The sequence below is a fragment of the Petaurus breviceps genome, unplaced genomic scaffold, assembly GCF_028583685.1.
Source record: "Petaurus breviceps papuanus isolate PSGF00001 unplaced genomic scaffold, PetGlider_PUasm1.0 40, whole genome shotgun sequence".
Taxonomy (NCBI): domain Eukaryota; kingdom Metazoa; phylum Chordata; class Mammalia; order Diprotodontia; family Petauridae; genus Petaurus; species Petaurus breviceps.
This window is the reverse complement of record NW_027186315.1, coordinates 215,236-234,075: the sequence shown is the minus strand read 5'-3', so window position 1 is coordinate 234,075 and position 18,840 is coordinate 215,236. Positions and strand designations below refer to the sequence as shown.

Here is an 18,840-nt window from a genome sequence, read left to right as displayed (position 1 = left end):
GATTTATACATTGGTTTGCTTGATTTACAAGATCTGTGATTTCAGTAACTTAGGACTCTTTTAGTGTGGAAAGTCACTCCCTGGTGATCAATTGCTTATTAATCTGTAATTTAAAGTATACAAGTTGCTTGAGCCACTGACAGGTTGCATGATTCATCAATGGTCACAGAGCTATTATATATTGTAAACAGAGCACAAACTCTAAGCCTCACCTGTCTCATCTCTACAATGAGATAATACTTGTAATACTGACCTCATTGGATTACATTTATGTTTAAAGGAAATAGTCTACATAATGTGCTTTGCAAAACTTCATGTCAATGCCAAGTACTATTGCGATTTCTCCTAAGGATAATAACTAGAGTTCTGAGAACTTTCATTGAAATTTGGTATTTATAATTTCAATAAATAGTCCCCAGATAATGAAGCTAATCAAATGAGAATAAAAAAAATTGTAGAAAATGAAATTGCTTTATTTTAAAGAGTATAACCCCCCCCCCATTTTGATGACACCATTGGATATCGGCTTCATAAAATGTGTTAAGTAATGAAATAACCTAAGTAACTGCAGCTATTTTAAACCTTAGACATCTTCATCAGACTTTATCACAAAATCATAGAGCTGGAAGAGACATGAGTTCAACTTGTATACAGCCCTTATTATATATTCAAATACAACTTTTTGTAATTCCCACTTCATAAATATTAATATTATTACTTTTGATAGTTACAAAATGTATCACAGTCATATAGTTCCATTGATATCTCTAAAGTATCAAGACATTGCTCTTGAATCAATTATAAATTCTTTCCATAAGTTACAACTAGAGGATATTGTGGTGTTTGTATTTTTGTTAACAGTGAGAGGGAGAGGGAAGATAGAAAAGGAAATGGGAAAACAGCAGAGACATTTACTAAATACAGAAGAATATATTGTCTAGGGTTGTGCATCAACATGGAGTTAAATGGAAAAAAAAATCTATAATCATAGATTAGAGTAGATAAGAAAACAGATGTTAGCCTTCCCTCTAAATCATGAGGGAACATGCATTTCTATATGATATAATCACAGAGGAATCTGCTTTTAAACAAAATAAGTTATTTTAGTTTTCCAAAGTCCTTCCAAAATTGTTTGCCATCTTGACAAAATGTTTGAGTAATTTCAAGGACACTTTGAGTAGGTCCACTAGAAAATCCCTTCTCTGATTCTTCATTATATGTAGGAGTAATCTGGTATCCATGAAGGTGATGTCAATCATAATACAATGTCTTCTATCTAGTTAAAGGTCTCCTACGAAGTTAGAAAGAGTTCTAATATAGGGCAGGTGAAGGCCTGTGTTTCCCATCTGAGAATTAGCCAATTCAAGTTGCACATCAGCAGTTCATTGACAGAAGCTTTATAAAGAAGGGATACTTTTTTTTGAAATCTAAGAAATACAGGAAGGGCAAAGATTGATTGTGCTCTGGGTCATACATCTTTGAAATGTTATAGTTTAACAAAGTCTCTGAAAAACTACATGAATGGAAGAATCATTTGCGTTAGATTCAGAGAGAAGAGACTAAGTTGTAGACTTCACATACTCTTGGCTTTCCTCTGTTTTTTTTTGACCAAAAAATACAAAATTGCCCTGAGACCTTCTTATTCTTCTTTTTTATGAAGCATTGAAGTCATAGTGACAGAGAAGGGCAGGGAGTAGGGAACAAGGCATGGTAGGAATCACACAGGAATACAAATCATTCATGCAATGGAAAAACATAAAATAATACAGGTTTATAAAGCTCTATCAAATATATGATGGGTATTTTGCTGATCATTTGGTCATTTGGAGAATCTCACTTTGTGTAGAAGACCTTTTTTGATTATCTTCCCTCTTCAGTGCTATTTCCTTCCCTCTGAGATAACTGGCTGTTTAGGCTGTGCATATTTTGTGTGTATATTTTTGGCATATTATCTCTCTGATTAGAATGAAAGCCCCTTGAGGTCAGTGTTTCTGACTTGGAACTTATTGTGGCAACTCTGAGTAGTAGTGATTATAGCCTTTATTCAGTACAGCTAAGTGGGGAAGTTGGAGGAGCAATTCTAACAAAATTGAAAGCAGATATTTCTGAGAAAGAGACTTACTGGTTGTGATAGTAATGGCAATTAAAGATTCCCCTGTATTGGCTTGGTTTTCAAATTGATTGTGTTAAAACCCAGAGCTTGTTAATCCCACCTGTGGGATGGACTTTTTGATGTGAAAAGAAAGTCCTGAACTGGGAGGAGCTGGTGACGTAGATTTGGAGAGACAAGAGAGAGGCGGAAGATCTTTTTGGAAGCAGCACTTCGTGGAGAGAGAGAGACTAAGAGAATTGCTGGTGGCTGCTTTGAATTGCCCTGGACTTTTGAGACCTGCCCCCAGAGATGCCAAGGACTGAGGAGACATGGCTGTTTTGCTGGTACTTTGTCTGTCTGTTTTGATGTTCTTTTGCCAGATTTGTCCACTGGTGAAAGACAGTCCTTTTGTTGAAGAAGTCCTGGAACCTGGCTGTTCACTAAGAAGCCCTGAGACTGTCCTGCAGACAGAGAGTGAATACTGTCCACTGGTGAAGGACAGTGCTGTTGTTGCAGGGGTCTGGAGACTGTCCTGCAGACAGAGTGAATACTGTCCACTGGTGAAGGACAGTGCTGTTGTTGCAGGGGTCTGGGAGCCTTTCTGTTGGTTCAGAAGCCCTGAAGAAGGATTTTCTTGTTGTATGTTTACAGAAATCCTGGGAGAGGGCTTTGCTAATGTGTTCAGGGGTTCTAGGACTGTTCTACAGACAGAGGATAAATTCATGAAGGGATTGGCAATGTATCTTATGGCCTTGCTAAGCCTTGTCTCCCCAGGAACTAAGATTGCTGAGAACTTGCCTCGTGTCAAGATGAAGAAAAGACCTCCATTTGGGTATTAAGTGCTGTGTTTAAACTTGATGTAACTCTGGGGTAGATTCAATTGTGATCCAGGGGTGGGGAACTTTTGACCTTATGTTTGGAAACTAATCTCCATTTGAGAAGAGGGGCTTTGTGGTGGACTTAATTAAGGTATAGCCTAGGGGTGGAGAAGTATTTAGAACAGAGACTTTGTAATTGATTGAATGATTGGAAGGTCCTGGGGTGGGGTAGTCCTTGGAGATTATTTAATCACATTTAGTAAATGCTGTATTTGGAATGATGTCATGTTTTGATCTTCTCTGTTCTTGGTTGGTCACTGAATAAAATGGAGAGCACCTATGCTGGTATTCTGAACCTTGGGAAGTTCCCTTTCCTTGGCATTATATTACACTGGTCAGAAGACAAAAAAAGGTTTTAGAAGAGTTGAAGTTTTTTGGAAGTTGTGGTGTCGAACTCAAATTAGAAACCTAGGCCACGAATCTGTAAATAGGGATGTCTGTAGGTCTCCGAACGAATTAATTTTTCAAAATAGAATATCTATGTTTTATTTTGTATATATTAATTTAAAAATATTCCTGGGAGCAGTTTCAGCAGAGCCAAGATGGTGGCATAGAAATAGGAAAATTCTGTGAGCTCACCCCACAACCATCTCATATACCTATAAAATATGATTCTAAACAAAGTTTAGAGCTACAGAACCCACAGTGACAGAGTGAAACAAACCTCATGTTGTGATAGTAATGGCAATTAAAGATTCCCCTGTAGTGGCTTGGTTTTCAAATTGATTGTGTTAAAACCCAGAGCTTGTTAATCCCACCTGTGGAATGGACTTGTTGATGTGAAAAGAGAGTCCTGAACTGGGAGGAGCTGGTGAAGTAGATTTGGAGAGACAAGAGAGAGGCAGAAGAACTTTTTGGAAGCAGCACCTCATGGAGGCAGAGAGAGAGACTGAGAAGGATTGCTGGGGGTTACTTTGAATTGCCCTGGACTTTTGAGACCTGCCCCCAGAGCTGCCAAGGACTGAGGAGACATGGCTGTTTTGCTAGTACTTTGTCTGTCTGTTTTGATGTTGTTTTGCCAGATTTGTCCACTGGTGAAAGACAGTCCTTTTGTTGAAGAAGTCCTGGAACCTGGCTTTTGGTTAAGAAGCCCTGAGACTGTCCTGCAGACAGAGAGTGAATACTGTCCACTGGTGAAGGACAGTGCTGTTGTTGCAGGGGTCTGGAGACTGTCCTGCAGGCAGAATGAATACTGTCCACTGGTGAAGGATAGTGCTGTTGTTTCAGGGGTCTGGGAACCTTTCTGTTGGTTCAGAAGCCCTGAAGAAGGATTTTCTTGTTGTATGTTTACAGAAATTCTGGGAGAGGGTTTTGCTAATGTTTTTAGGGGTTCTAGGACTATTCTACAGACAGAGGATGAATTAATGAAGGGACTGGCCTGTTGAAGGTGGCCCAGCAGGCCTACAGGAAAGGTTCTTCCCAGTGTTCTGGGAGCCCAGCCCAGCCCAACATGAGACATAGTTTTAGCCTCAGGGCAGCCCCAAACCAGCAACACCCAGAAAAAACTTCACTAGAGTAAAGCACCAGTAGCTGTGGTGGTTTTCAGACTTATCAATCCATAAACACCAAAGAGAAAGTAAAATGTCAGTGTGGAACTCTGTTGGGACTGGAGGTAAAAGGAGCATGGTCCCACCCCTTCCCCTGTGGGGTGAAAAGATGGAGGTGAGGCAGCTACTACATGGCTGTTTCCAGAGCTCCTGGCCTGAAGAACATAGAGTGAATAGTTGACCATTCAGAGGGCAATCGCATTTGCTTCAACCTGCTTGGATCTGGATTGCTATCTTGGGGGGAGGTGCTGGGTTGTGTGAGCTGGGGGGCAGAGCTTGTGGGGGCTTCAGAGAGGGCACCCAAATAATAAACTTGGCAGCAGTGAAAACCTCAGTGTTTTGGGATAAACCTCTCCTATTTGGAAGCAGAATTCTACTGTGGCAAAGAATTCAAAAGTCAAGTAATTGAGTGGCAACATGAGCAAGCAAAGGAAGTAAAGCAAACACCAGAATCAAAAATTACATTCCTTTTTTTGCAGAAAAAAAGGATGAAAGCATGGAAGAGGAGGGAGACAATGACGTCAGAACTCCTGCACCAAAAGCTTCCAAAAATATGAATTGGTTACAAGCTATGGAGGAGCTCAAGAAGGATTTGGAAAATCAAGTAAGAGAAGTGGAGGGAAAACTCAGAAGAGAAATGAGAATGATGCAAGAAAATAATGAAAAGCAAGTCAACAACTTGAATGAAGAATATAGCACATTAAAAATAGCCTAACTCAGATAGCAAAAGAGGCCCAAAAAGCCAATGAGGAGAAGAATGCCTTAAAAAGCCAAAATATGCCAGATGGAAAAGAAATTTCAAAAGGTTACTGAAGAAAATAATTCCCCAAGAATTAGATTGGAGCAAATGGAAGGTAATGACTTAATGAGAAATCAAGATACTACAAAACAGATCCAAACAAATGAAAACATAGAAGGCAATTTGAAATATCTCATTGGAAAAATCACTGACCTGGAAAATAGATCCAGGGGAGATAATTTAAAAGTTAATGGACTACCTGAAAGCCATCATCAAAAAAAGAACATAGAAATCATCGTTCAAGAAATTCTCAAGTAAAATTGCCCCGATATTGTAGAACCAGAAGGCAAAACAGAAATTGAAAGAATTCACCAATCACCTCTTGATAAAGGCCTCCAAAAAGAAAACTCCTAGGAATATTATAGCCAAATTACAAAGTTCCCATGTCAAGGAGAAAATATTAAAAGTAGCTAAGAAGAAACAATTTGAGTATTGTGGAAACACAATCAGGATAACACAAGATCTAGCAGCTTCTACATTGAGGGATCGAATGGCTTGGAATATGATATTCCAGAGATCAAAGGAGCTAAGATTAAAACCAAGAATCACCTATCTAGCAAAATTGAGGATGATGATTTGGGGAAAATGTGGTCATTCAATGAAATAGAATACTTTCAAGTGTTCTTGATGAAAAAAAGTTGAATAGAAAATTTGACATTCAAATATAAGAAGCAAGAGAAGCATGGGAAGGAAAAAAGGGAAAACAAATCAGAAGGAACTTAGAAAAGTTGAACTATTTACATTCCTATGTGGAAAAACAATAATTGTAACTTAAGAAATACATATACATATATAATTCTCTATATATGTTTATATGCATATGTATACATGCATATATATGTTTATGTAGGAGTATATATGTGTATATGAATACATATATGAGTATGTGTATATGTGTACATGTATACATACATAGCGGGCATAGGATCAGCTGAATAGGAAGTGATGATATCTAAAAAATAAAATAAAGATGTTAGAGAGGAATATAATGTACCCAGATGGGGGAGACCAAATGGGGTAAATTATCTCATAGAAGAGGCAAGGGAAAACGGTTACAATGGAGGGGAGGAAGAGAAAGGCAAAAGGGAATGGTTCAACCTTACTCTCATTGAATTTGGCTTAAGGAGGGAACAACATACACACTAAATTGGTTATCTCATCCTTCAGGAAAGTGGGGGGGATGATGAGGGGATATGATAAATGGGAGTGCAGATTGGAACAGGGAGGGTAGTTAGAAGCACACACTTTTCAAAAGGGACAGAGTCAAAGTAGACTATAGAACAAGGGGGGGGGGGCAGGATAGAATGGAGGGAAATATATTCAGTCTTACAACCTGTATGGAATTGCTTTTATTTCCAGTGAGGGTGGGTGATGAGAGAAGAATGGAAAGAATCTGGAATTCAAAGTTTGAAAATCAATTGTTTAAAAAATTATTATTATTATTATTTTTACATGCAACTGGGAAATAAGATGTACAGGCACTGGGGTATGGAGATCCATTTTGCCCTACTGCAAAGTCATAATGGGGATGGGGGAAGGTAAAGGAAAGAGCAGATTGGGGGATGGGGTGTTCACTGGGATCACTGATTTGGGGTGGTGGCTAGGGGAAAGACAGGGAGAAAATTTGCAATTCAAAATCTTGTGGAAATAAATGTGGTAAATTAAAAATAAACGAAATAATTCAAAATATATTAAATAATAAAATTTCATCTTATATATATGTATATATGTACACACATGTATATATATGTATATATATATATATATCTCCCATTCATGTTTCTTATGTTTTAATTTGGTTCAGGCCACATTCAGGCTACAGAGAGAAATTGGGAATGCTGCTGACTACATGAAAGCAGTGAGTTTTAAACCTCTGCTCTAGAAATTATTTTTATTTTGTCTTAAGACAGACTGAGTTTTTTTTTTCTTTTTTGCTTTCCTTCTTACCTCTGGCACTTAGCCTACTCTCTGTTACAGATTAAGTAGAGCCGTTGACTGACTGAACCCTTTTCATATAATATTCAAGGTCACAATAGTTAAATTTTAGACCACAGAACCTGTGATGCCTTCCCATTTCAAAAATTCTAAGATTCAGGGGAATGCCTATAGATAGCTTTGGTTTGTTCATCTAAAAACTGCTTCTTGGTATCCCTCACCCATTTATCAGTTGAGTAGTGGCCTTTATTCTTATAAATTTGATTCAACTCTTTTTATATTTGATAAATGAAGCCTTTATCAAAGACACTTGCTGTAAAGATTGTTTCTCAGCTTTCTGCTTTCCTTCTAATATTTTTTCATTGGTTTTGTTTATTCAAAAGCTTATTAGTTTAATATAATCAAATTTATCTATTTTACATTTTGTAATGTTTTCTATCTGTTGTGTAGTCATGAATTATCCCCCTCCCTATATATTTATCCATTCCCCAAATGATGGGCATCCTCTTAATTTCCAATTCTTTGCAACCACAAAAAGAGCTGCTATAAATATTTTGTACTTATGGGTCTTCCTCCCACTTCTATGATCTCTTTGAGATACAACCCTAGAAGTGGTATTGCTCGGTAAAAGGTTGGGAAATTATTTATATGCCTTTGGACATAGTTCCAGATTACTCTCTAGAATGATAGTCAGTTCACAACTTCACCAACAATGCATTAGTGTTCCAATTTTTCCACATCCTCTCCAGCATTTGTCATTTTCCTGTTTTTTCATCTAAGCCAATCTGACCAGTGAGACACGATACCTCAGAGTTGTTTTGATTTGCATTTATCTAATCAATAGTGATTTAGAGCATTTTTCCTATGCTAGTAGATGTCTTTAATTTCCTCCTCTAAAAACTGCCTGTTCATATCCTTTGACCGTTTATCAATTGTGGAATGACTTGTATTCTTACAGAATTGACACAATTCTCTGTATATTTTAGAAATGAGGCCTTTATCAGAGACATTGGTTGTAAAAATACTTTACCAATTTTCCACTTCCCTCCTAATCTTGGTTACATTGGCTGTGTTTGTACAGAAACTTTTCAATTTAATGTAATCAAAATTATCCATTTTGCATTTTATAATGCTCTCTCTTTCTTCTTTGGTCATAAAGTCTTCCCTTCTCCATAAATCTTACAGGTAAACTATTTCTTCCTCTCCCAGATTGCATACAGTATCAGCCTTTAAACCTAGATCATGCACCCATATATACTTGATTTTGGTATATGGTGTTAGATAATGATCTATGCCCAGTTTCTGCCATACTATATTCCAGTTTTCCCAGCAGTTTTTTCAAATAGTGAGTTCTTATCCCCCAAAACTGGGCCTTTGGGTTTATCAAACAGTAGATTACTATAGTCAATGACTGCTGAGTCTTGTGTACCCACTCTATTCCATTGATCCACTACTGTATTCCTCAGCCAGTACCAAGTAATTTTGATGACTTTTGCTTTATAATACAGATTAAAATCTGGTATGGCTAGGCCCCCTTCCCTAGCATTGCTTTTCATTAATTCCCTTGATATTCTGGACCTTTTGTTGTTCCAAATGAATTTTGTTACTATTTTTTCTAGCTCTATAAAGTAATTTTTTGGTAGTTGCCAAGCAGTTTGTGGTCAAATAATGAATTCTTATCCCAAAGGGGAGGTCTTTGAGTTTCTCAAAATAGGTTACTATGGTTGTTGATTACTTGTCTTGTGTACCTAATCTATTCCACTGCTCCACCACCATATTTCTTAGCCAATAACAGAGAGTTTTGATATTTACTGGTTTATAATTTAGTTTTAAGACCTGGTCTTGCTAGACCACCTCTCTTTGTATTTTTCTGTAAATTCCCTTAATATTCTTGACCTTTTGTTCTTCCAGATCAATATTGTTGTTATTTTTTCCAGCTCTATTAATTTTTTTGGTAATTTCATTGGTATGGCATTGTATAAATAAATTAGCTTGAGTAGAATTTTGATTCTTATTACATTACCTCCAACTACCCATGAGGAACTGATATTTTTCCAATTATTTAAATCTGAGTTTATTTGCATGAAGTATTTTGTAAATGTGTTCATATACTTCCTGGGTTTGTTTTGGATTGGAGAATCCCATGTATTTTAAGCTGTTTACTGTTATTGTAAATTCTCTTTCTATCTCTTTCTGCTGTGCTTTGTTATTCCTATAAAGAAATTCTCATGATTTATGTGGGTTTATCTTATATCCAGCAACGTTACTAAAGTTGTTAATTATTTCAACTATTCTCTAAATATACAGTCATATCATCATCAAAGGGCAATAATTTTGTTCCCTAATTGCCTACTTTAATTCCTTCAATTTATTTTTTTCTTCTCTTATTGCTATAACTAATATTACTGGTACTATATTGAATAAAAGTGATGATAATGGGCATCCTTGCTTTACCCATCATCTTATTCAGAACGTATCTAGCCCCCTTTAAAGACAGTGCTTGCTGATGCTTTTAGTTAGATAATGATTACCATTTTAAGGACAGTTGCATTTATTCTGACACTAGTGTTTTTAGTAGGAATGGGTGCTGTATTTGACAAAAGTTATTTTTTCCCCTGCTTCTATTAAGATAGTCATATGATTCCTATTGGTTTTGTTAATGATATGGTCAATTATATTCATCAGTGTAGAGGACCACAAGCCAGTTGGACTCTGACTCTGATGGCTGAATAAGCCCTCTTAGCTGAGGAGCCAGCTATAGGGCCTGAATTGGTTCCCCATGCACCAGGAAGGAGCTGAAACACACAGGTGTGAGCATTGTGTCCTCGAGATAAGCAAGTTATACACCCCTCACTTGGGAACAAAGAAGTGTGCAGTGTCCTCAGGGGGAAACAATTAGTAATCATTCTACAAAAGCTTATATGTGGGGTAATAAAATTGGCTCTCCTTTCCACCACTCTCAGAGTCCTGTCTCTTTTGTGCACTGCCACTCTCTCTCTCATGCTCTGGGTAAGCAACTATTTTTCAGCCCTGCTGTGGGATGGTAGGGCTCCCCAGAGATCAGTTTCCTAATATTGGACCAACCCTGTATAACTGGTGTAAATCCCACTTGGTTATTGTGTATAATCCTTGTGATAGATTGCTGTGATCACCTTGATAATGTTTTGTTCAAAAGTTTTGCATCAATGATTTATTAGAGAAATTGGTCTATGATTTTCTTTCTCTATTTTAGCTCTTCCTGGTTTATGTAATGGCAGCATATTTGTGTCAAAAAAATAAATTTGGTAGGACTCCTTCTTTACCTATGTCTCCAAATAATTTATATAGTATTTTAGTTGATTGTTCTTTAAATGTTTGGTAGAATTCTCTTGTGAAACCATCTTGCCCTTGAGATTTTTTCTTGGAAAGTTAATTAATGACTTGTTCAATTTCTTTTTCTAAGAGGGGTTATTTAATCATTTTATTTAATGATCTGTTTATCGGGGTAATTTATGTTTTCTTAAATATAAACTTATTTCACTCAGCCTTTCAGATTTATTGACATATAATTGGGCAAAATACTCCTAAGGACTGCTTTAATTAATTCTTCAGTGGTGGACATTCCACCTTTTTCATTTTTGACGCTGGATAGATATTTGGTTTTCTTTATACATTTTTGAAAAGTAAATTAACCAATGAGTTATCTGCCTCTCTCTCTCTCTCTTTTTAAAATAAAACAGGCTCCTATAATTCTTTATTAGCTCAACATTTTTTTTTTACTTTCAATCTTGTTAATTACATTTTTGAATTTCAGTATTTCCAATGTGTGGGGTGGAGGGGTTCCTGTTGTTGATGTTTGCCTGCTGTACCACTCTGGGGTTCAGGATCTCCTGCTGGTTTTCCTTAAGGAGGACAGTTTGCTATTGAATTAATATGATGCTTTCTGTCTTGGACTGTGATCGCTTTTTATCCAAGTGAGAAAGAACTTTCCTGCTGATCTTCCAAGTTTCTTTGACTCAGAAATAGATTTATCTTTTACTTTTGCTGGTCTTGATATTCCAGGATTTATTTTGGGGCACAATTTTTTAGTTATTTGGAGGTGAATATGGGAGAGTTATGGTGATTTACTGCTTACTCTGCCATCTTGGCTCCTGGTAAAACTTATTCTTTAAAAATATGAGTAATCAGCGTAATTTATTCTTGAGGAAGTCATTCTGGTTTTAATAAGCTATCACATTAGATCATATTTTCTTTTTAACAAGAACATCAGTTAATTATTTATAAACAAAACTATGTTGGGATTTTTCCAGGAATAGAAGTCAACTTCACACATTTATAATTTTCAAACTATGGTCTTTCTCCTTTTTTTTTGATGGGGGCCAGGTTTTTTAGTGACTTAACATGTAGTTCATATGGTATTTTTGCAAAAAAAAAACCAATAACAACTGTATTGCATCTATATATAATAAGAGGTAGAGATCATACAAGCCCATAATTAATGTTTCTATTTCTTCACTTAGGATTTCTTTTTTTCAGGGTTTACTGTATATGGAGAGAATATATCAACATCTTGGGATAAGTAATTTATTTTTCCTAAATTTGTGTCCATGTAATTTCTAATCTATTCATCCCCCTCACAATTTTACTGTCAGCTATTATTTTATCTTGATTAAATAATCCTATTTTTATGTAGTCTATCCTTTTATGTCTATAAGCATGCTCCCTGACTCTTACTGCAGATCCAACCACTGATCATTTGCAACACCATACTCTGAAGCTTTTTTTTTTCCCATTCTATTATGCTAGCCTTGAAAGATAAATAATAGAAATAAAAACATTGTTCAAAGTATATTGTGGATGAAGTGTTATTTTGTTTAAGAAGGAGATGAAATTTTCTGTTTAGTATTACAAGTTATGCTTATATTCTCAAGGAAATGTACATTGATTCCTATTTCTTTTTCTTAGAACCTATTGAATAGCTTGGAAAATGTTAATATGCATGTAAAACTGTAAAAACTGGGGTTTGGGAACTCCCACCATTTGGAATAATCTTTTCCACTTATGGGGGTGTAAGGTTCTATAATTGTAATTACTTTTCTAGGATGGGTTCCAAGAATTTCTGATATTCTACCCCTGCTGTGATCTATTATCATCTCTTCAACCAAGACACTCTTCACTAGTTACCAGAACTATTGAGGGAAATGTCAGATGTTTAAGATAATATTCCATTCTCATATCTGTGGTATTAGATCTGTGCACCACTACTGGATTTTTATATTTTTCTGCCAGTGTGGAAACAACACTGCATTATACGGGAAATACCAAGGTTCTAGGATTGTTTTGTATCCTCTCAAGAAAAGTAAAGAGTAAATGAAAATCAAGTCCTCAGCCGATTTTCTAATTTGCCGATTTTGCTAGGCCCTGAAGTGTTATACTCAGTTTTGCTGGGTAGGTGATGCTTCATATTAATCTTAACTCTTTTGACTTACAGAATATCATAATCCAAACCCCCATATCCCTTAAAGTAGAAATTGCTAATTCTTGTGTTGTCTTGTTTGTGTTTCTACAATACTCAAATTATTTCTTCTTGATTGCTTGTAATATTTTCTCCTTGACCTGGGAACTCTAGAATTTAGCTATACTGTTCCTAGAAGTTTTCTTTTGCAGATCTTTTTCAAGAGGCAATTGATGAATTTTTTCAGTTGATAATTTACCCTCTTGCTCTAGAATAGCAGGGCAGGTTTTCCTTGACAATTTCTTTTTTTTTTTAAACCTGAAAATTAAATGTAGTTTATTTCAATGTACATAAAATTAATCCAGTTCATACAGGATGTCCTTTGAGTTATTTCTGTATTGATGAAAAGCTCTGCTGAATTATTAGATTCTCTCTTGAAGTCCCTATCATACCAACATCACAGAATATGCTACTGCAAGGTTATTACCTGTCTAATGCATAGATGCAAAGAGATTCTTTTAATAACTTGCTGTATGACCAGAGAGGTATTAGAATCTTGGACTCCTAGTCTAATTATCTTTTCAGTCATCTCTCAGTACAAGATGAAAGTTATAAAAAATAAATATATTAAAGAACATACTCCAACATTTGTTTATTATTACTACACAGAGCAGATAAATTCAAAGAATAATCAATTAAAAAAACTTCACTGACAAATATAAGGCTGAAAAGTGAATGTGTCTTCAGATAAGGTCCCTTCAGTCAAAAAGAACAAAGTTCAAAACAGGTGATGTTCAATCCTGCTTTCTCAATACTTCATAAATGAAATTTCCTACTACTTGTGTCCATTTCTCAGGACTTATGAACCCATTCATATTCTCCATATTTAGAATCAAAGGTCCCTTTTTGAAGAGATCTCAATTTTAAGGTAAAACGAAGTCCAAACTCTTGAATTCCCACTTTCTTTTCGCTCTTAAAAAGGTACCTGTGAAATCTGAAAAAAGATGTAATCCCACTGATTATGAAATGTTGCAACTTGCCTTCCAATAAACTGAGGATCATGGGGGAAGAGAGAAGCAAACATACGTCCAATGGAATGGCCCAGTATTGTTGTAAAGTTATTCAGGATTACTTCAGGGGAATGCTGAGTGGGTTCTCCTTTCCTCTTTATCTCTTTGCAGAGGCAGACACTGATCATTCTAAAGTGAGCAGTTGGACCATAAGGTAAAAGACTTGGTATTTTACGATCTTCATTGATGTAACAGTCAGATCTGTGAAATCTCAAGAGATACACTGGGGGATTATTCTTTTCAGAGCTAGTCCTCTTCGGTAATAAACATGTGAGTTTGGTATAACAGTGGACAGCTGTTCGCAGAACCTCACTGTTCTCCCACGAGGTCTGTCTGATGTGGTAATAAGAATCTTGGGAGAAGTCTGTCTGCTGAAATGAGATGCAAATTCATCTGTACCTTCATCTTAAGCAACCTCTTCATCATTAGGATCGACTACTGTCTCATCATAAATCCTCTGGTTTTCGATGGTCTTGGGCACTGGTTTTGGTGGTGCCTTATCTCCAAGTGCCTCTCTCTCTTTTTTAAGTTTTTTTTTTTCCTTAGCTGCCAGTTTTTCCTTTTGCTGCTGCTGCTTCCAGCGCACAAACATGAAGTGGCACTGCTGCTTGTTCTTGATCTCCAAGATGCTGAAGCCCGGCGGGAAGGCCGTGGGCCGCGGCTGGGTCTGCCCCGGAGACCCCCTCTCCGTCGCCCCATTTTCGGGGGCCTCCCGCGGGTCCTCGGCCGGAGCTTTCCGCTTCGCGCCCCCCTCCTTCCCCCGTTCTCTCCTCTGGCCCCAGCTTCCCTGCTAGGCGCCATGCTTAGGCCTCTGGCCCCACATGCACTTCTGCTTCCGGGGTGCACTTCCGGGTCACCAACCTAGTCTCTGGGGCTTGGAGAAGAGGAGGGAGAAGGAGTAGAGGGGGAGGGGAAGAGAGGGAAAGGGAGGAAGAAGGGGAGAAAAGAGGAAGAGAAAGTAGGGGGAGAGGTGGAAAGAAGAGGAAAAGAGAGAGCAAGAAAGGAGAGGTAAGGAAGAGAGAGGGGGCTGAGGAAAGGGGGAAGAAGGAGAAGAGACAATTTCTTAAAAGATGATAGCTAGGCTCTTTTTTGTATCATGGCTTTCAAGTGGTAAAATATTTTTCAAATTATCTCTCTTGGATTTATTTTTGTAGGCCAGTAGGTTTCCAGTGAGATATTTCACATTGCCTTCTATTTTTTCATTCTTTTGGATCAATTTTTTAATATCTTGATTTCTCATAAAGTCATTAGCCTCCATTTGATCCAATCTAATTTTGAAGGAATTATTTTCTTCAGTGAGCTTTTGAACTACCTTTTTCATCTGGCCAATTCTTCTTTTTAAGGGATTCTTCTCATTGCCTTTTTGAACTTCTTTTGCCATTTGAGTTAGTCTAGTTTTTAAGGTGTTATTTTTGTTTAATATATTTGAGTCTCATTTAGCAAACTGTTCTCTTGTTTTTCATAATTTTCTTGTATCTCTGTCATTTTACTCCCCAATTTTTCCTCTACTTCTCTTACTTCATTTTCAAAATCCTGCTTGAGCTCCTCCATGGCCTGAGACCAATTCATATTTTTTTTCTTGGAGGCTTTTGATGTAGGAGTTTTGACTTTGTTGTCTTCTTCTGGTTCTATGTTTTAATCATCTTTGTCAACAAAGAACAATTCCACAGTCTGCTTTCTCTTCCTCTGTTTGTTCATCTTCCTTGATTCTTGTATTTGAAAATCAAATTTTCATTTCATTCTTGTCATTTCATATGTAATTACTTGACTTTTGAACTCTTTGCCATGATAGAACTCTACTTCAAGAGTGGAGAGTGCTGTGTCCCTTTTCTCTGGCATTTTGCACAGCTGTTGTCTGAGCCTTTTCTAGGTTCAGAACTTTTAAGAGGATGCCTATCCACATCCCCCACAATCTCTTCAACACCAGGACTCCTCACCCCAGTATTGCCACCCAAGAATATGAACCATATCCAAGGAAGATAAAGCAAAAATATCCTGCCTCAGCACTAGCAAAGATATTCCTGCATTTGTCCTCTGATCAGCCTCTTATTCCCCTTACTATCTGTGGGCATGGAGCTCTTTAAGTAGTTACTGCAGCCACCTCTGCCACTTGGGGACAGGGGCTGGACAGCACTCTTCTATCACCCAGGTCCAACAGAGTTTCTCCATTTTACTCCTTTTACTTTCTCTTTGATATTTATGAGTTGAGATGTGGGGAAACTGCCACAGCTGTCAGTTTTTTAGTCCCTTGAAGTCTGCTCTGACCTGTCTGTGCTGCATGTCTGTGCCAATGTGGCCCACATAGCACTGTGTTCTGCTCCCAGTCCAATGTGATAGACTCTTTCTGTTGCCCTGCCAGGCTGTCTTCAGCACAACATCTATTTCACTCTTGTCTTTTTATGTGTAATATATACCTAAAATTTGTTTAGATTCATTTTTTATAGGTACTAGAGGTGGTTGGGTTGTGAGTTCAAGCAATTTCCTGCTTATACTTTGACATCTTGACTCCATGATCAAGGTAATAAGATCTTCTGGGAAGGGAGAATGATAAATTCCCTTTCTTTTCTTATGCAATCATGTAATGTTTATGAGCAAATATATTATTCTCTATAACTTTTAGGTTTATTTTATTTTAGGCGAATGAGTATTTGCTTCAGTGAGGTATGAGTATTGCTAATCATATTCCCAGGAATTGTCCTGAACCCTCTTTGTAACATGGTAATGTGTGTGGACATACAAATTTATACATGCATATTCACATTTATATACATATAATGCACATATACATATATACATTCATTTATGTAGATAGCTCTATTATCCATCTTTCTCTCTATCTATACACATACACTCCTTTGAAATAGAACAGGAGAAGGAAACAGAAATTCAAAATCCTGACAAAATACTCACAGTTTCCTTTAACATCATCACCTTTACTCTCTCCCTCAAATATCTAGATATATAAAATATGTTAAATAATTTAAATTAATCCTAATGTTTAAGGAATCCCACTGTTTAAATTTCTCCATGTACCCTTCATTGCTGGTTGATGTACCAGAGTTCTGTAACACAAAAGGGTCTTCTGAAGAGTGACATTGTAGTCCCAACACTGATAATGTTCAAGAAAGTGTAATAAATTTAAGAATTCCGATTGTTGATTTTTTTTACAAATGATGTTCTATTTCTGCTTTTATTGCCATCTTTATTCATTCTTCTCCAGAAGATTTTTTATTTCCTGCCCATGATAGCAATTGATAAACTTCTATGTGAATGTGGGTTAGTTGGAAAGAAGGACCAGAGACAGAAGGTTGAAATGCTAAGCTTTTAAATGTTTTAGAAAGGAACTTTAAGGCTATTTAGATCCTCAGAACATAATTTACAAAGGTAATATACAAAAGTATATACCTTTGATCATAAATTTCTGAAATTCTTTGGAATTTTCCCCCTTTTTCCTTTATAATCATGGTTTTTATCTTCAAGCTTTCCTAATGTATATTTTTTTTATTTGTTTAAATTATCCTACCTTTTTTAAAATTTTCTCTTCCTTAACTTTTGTTCTAAAGAAACATTGGGAGATGGGCATTTTGTAGCATGATATCATGATCTTTCTTCATTTTCTTCTTTTTTCTTTCACATTTTCAGTATGTTTTCAACAGTTAGACCTCAGGCTCACTTGATAAAAATGAAAGAAAGAATCTGTTCTCTGAGTGAAGCTATGATGCATTGATCCTGTTCTTAACATTATCTCCTGTTTCAGCATCTCCAGAGGCTTCTAGAGCTTTTTGAATCTTTTTCCAGTTCAACTGTGATAAACTCTAAGGGGGAATTTTTTTTTTCCTTATTGTTCTTGAACTCTCTGAAAGTCAGGAGCCTTAAGGGTAATTTCAAGTTCATGATTCATGAAGTGAGTGAAGGCAAGTGAATTTTGTGGACAAATGACTATAAATTTGTAGCCTTTTACTCCCTGCATTTGGTGTGTGTGTGTGTGTGTGTGTGTGTGTGTGTGTCTGTGTGTCTGTGTGTGTCTTAACTTCTGCCAGCATCTTCTCCAACATATTGAATCTAGGCATTAATATGCCTTATTTTGCCCTTTCTTTCCTTTTTGAAGTCTATTATTGCTTCCATTTCTTAAGGTAGTTATTTTAACCCATTCTCAAAAGCCTTTTACTGTTGTCAAACACTGGTTTGTCATGCATTTTAAGTACCCCTTAATAAAGTGATTGTAGTAAATAACAATGAATTAACCTATTTAGATTTTTATTCTGGGAATATTCAGCACTGTAGAAATGTTTTCATTTTTTCAAGAATTTTTTTTTTAATTTGAATACATGACTTCTTCCACCATCTATGTTGACGGATAAACTAAGCAAGTAATTTATCGGAAACTTTTTAATTATGTTTCCAAACTTAAAAATAGGATGGTGACTTTAGGCATGGAAGAGAGTAAAGTTTGAAAGAAAACTGACTGAAAAAAATCTAAACTTCAATCATCTGTTGATTCTGATTCCCTATTTTGTTCTACACATATTTTTTTTTCCTCTTAGATATGTGTATAATTCCATCTTCCCATTCTTTCCCTCTCATAATTGTTGGAATTTTCAGTTCTAAGGGGAGCTTACTTAATGAGTTCAAATGGTCTTTTGAAAAACTGTTAAAGACAATAGTACTAGATAATAAATCAGAATATTTTTGCTACCCATGAAATGAAGGCAACTTACTTGTCTTTTTTTTTAAGCAATTGGGGTTAAGTAACTTGCTCAAGGTTACACAGCCAGTATATTTCTGGGTGTGGTGCTAAGTCTCTGAGCCTGGATTTGATCCCAGGTCATCCTGACTCTGGGGCCAGTGCTCTTACTCACTGCACCACCTGGCCACCCCTAAGCAATTGGGGTTAAGTAACTTGTTCCAGGTTACACAGCCAGGTGTTTCTGGGTGGGTGCTAAGTGTCTGAGCCCGGATTCAATCCCAGGTCATCCCGACTCTGAGGCTGGTGCTCTTACACACTGTGCTACCTGGCCGCCCTCTTGTCCTTTTTTTTTTATTCCACTAAAGGAAGTAGACTATTTTAAGAATAGGTCTGGTACA

At 36.7% G+C, this 18,840-nt stretch overlaps 1 pseudogene; it reads right to left on the bottom strand.

Moving 5' to 3' along the window:
- Positions 1-12,984: 12,984 nt before the first annotated feature.
- On the bottom strand, positions 12,985-14,556 carry LOC138170856 (ribosome production factor 1 pseudogene; annotated as a pseudogene).
- Between the last annotated feature and the right edge of the window lie 4,284 nt (positions 14,557-18,840).